Source organism: Hippocampus comes, unplaced genomic scaffold (genome assembly GCF_001891065.2).
Source record: "Hippocampus comes isolate QL1 unplaced genomic scaffold, H_comes_QL1_v1.1 scaffold21, whole genome shotgun sequence".
Taxonomy (NCBI): Eukaryota; Metazoa; Chordata; class Actinopteri; order Syngnathiformes; family Syngnathidae; genus Hippocampus; species Hippocampus comes.
Window position 1 is genome coordinate 2,241,255 of NW_017805745.1, and position 2,152 is coordinate 2,243,406.

Consider the following 2,152-nt stretch of genomic DNA (forward strand, 5'->3'; position numbering starts at 1 on the left):
GGGCCGTCAGCGTTCCGCCGTCGGTGTCGCAGCATCGCGAGCGCTCGCTGGGCTCGGCCTCCAAAGACTGTCCCTACTGCGGCAAGTCCTTCCGCACCTCGCATCACCTCAAGGTCCACCTGCGCATACACACAGGTCAGTAGAACACCTTGAAATGGCATCAAAAATCAGGAAAAGTGGTCGATCAGTCTCAAGTCTTGACACTCATGTTTCAAGCAAGTCCCAAGTTCGTGTGATCAGTCAGGCTGAGTCTTGATGAAATTTTGTTGAGTCGAGTCATGAAGCCACATTTAAGCTGGTTGAAGTAGCCATTTTGGACTCTGTGTGTGTGTGTGTGTTTGTGCTTGCGTTCGTCAATTGGACTAACACATTGCCACGGTTTTGAATTGCCCCAAGCCAGTTTTCGCATTGTCTTTTCCTTTGTCTTCTCAATGAAAGGCATCGCCGACATTCAACTTAGTTGATGTTTGACCGGTCGGTGGTGAGCTCAACTGTGAAGTTCAGGTCGTTTCGCTTTCTTTTCGGGTTTTGTCGCGACGGATGTGAAGGCAGTTGGTTTGTTGGGGTCTTTGTGTCTCTTATTGTTGGGTTGCTCACCATGCATGTTGACTTCCTTTTTTTCACGTTTTTTTATCAAAAACATGAAACAGTGGACCCTCGCAACCCGCAGATCCACCTACTTGCGGCATAAAAACAATTTCTAATTGAAAAATATGGGGGGGGGGGGGCACAACCCCAGTTTTGACGCAAAAGGCTTTTTGATTATTTATCTCCACTTATTCAGGAATTTGGGGAGATTTAAAAAAAAAAAATTCCAATGCATTTATAACTTGCGTCAATTATTGGCAGATATTCGCGATTCCCAGGGAGGCGCAGTCTCTCTCTGCTGAGAATAGGAATGGCTTACCGTACTTGAATCCAAGTGTCAACCTTGCTTCCTCCGTCACACCCGACGTGAAAATGCATTCCTGTTTTTTGTTTTTGGCCCCCTCCCTCCCTAAAAAAAAAAAAAAAAAAAAAGCTGAATGGTCTCCCGTTTTATTGTGAGTGACCTGCTGACTTGACTCTTTCCATTCTGTCGACTTGCGGCACACACAAAAAAAAAACTCATTGTGCGGCGGTAGCGGCAGCCATCTTTTATCAAATCATCGCAAACATTTTTATTCATTAGATAATGTCGGTGAGTCCACACAAACAACTCGAGATGGGACGTGAGCATTTTCATTTCTATTTGATAATTACAACAACAACAAAAAAAAAATAATGATAAAGGAAGGGCAGCCCGGTCGTCGAGTGGTTAGTGCATCGACCTCACAGTGCCTGCGTGGGTTTGCTCCGGGTACTCCGATTTCCTCCCACATTCCAAAAACATGCTTGGCGGGCTGATTGAACACTCCAAATTGTCCCGCGGTGTGAGTGAGCGTGGATGGTTGATCGTCTGTGCTTGCCCTGCGATGGGCAGGCAAGCGGTTCAGGGTGTCCCCCGCCTACTGCCTACTGGCAGAAGACGGATGGCATGGGCTCCAGCACGCCCCGTGACCCTTGTGAGGATAAAGCGGTTCAGAAAATGGAAATGGTAAAGCTCGCTTTTCACCTATATTGTGTCCCTTTTTAACTGACGGAAATATGTGCCAGAACAACATGTGATCGCTGAAAATGTCAAATATATCCAATGTACTGTACATTTCAAATCATCGTACTTGGACGTCAACTCACTTTTAATTGAACTCAAAACAGAATGAACTGTATTTATTTCTTTTTTAATCAAAGTTGAACCAAACCGTATGTTAACCAGGTCCATTAGCTACAAGCTAGCATGTGATGGGAAGGGCTTCATGAAGTTTAACGGGCTGCAGCAAGCGAATCTTTTTGGAATCGAGTATACTACCGATGATCCCACGGAGTGTTTGGATGAAAATTGATTTGTCATTCTTGAACACAATACATACAACGATCATCTCCACCTGGCATTGCCGTCCTCACATGGTACCGTAGTATCTGTGACTCGTGAGGCTGAGTGATGTTAAAGTGTGGGGCCTGGCCTGGTGAGTGACGTGGGTGTCAGTGAATTAGAGTGTGGAGTTGGCCGGCTATGCAGCGGCTAACCCGCGAGCCGGTCTGCGGGGTGACGGGTGGCAATTGTGGACATGGC

At 46.5% G+C, this 2,152-nt stretch overlaps 1 protein-coding gene across 1 annotated transcript in view; it reads left to right on the plus strand.

The window, feature by feature from the left end:
• The first annotated feature begins 7 nt into the window (after positions 1 to 7).
• LOC109524569 (zinc finger protein 536-like) overlaps positions 8 to 2,152 on the plus strand; it is a 49,979-nt gene continuing 47,834 nt past the window's right edge. The window contains exon 1 of the mRNA XM_019884537.1: positions 8 to 135. The gene's annotated coding sequence lies outside the window, so the exon portion shown is untranslated. The remainder of the gene's footprint in view (positions 136 to 2,152) is intronic.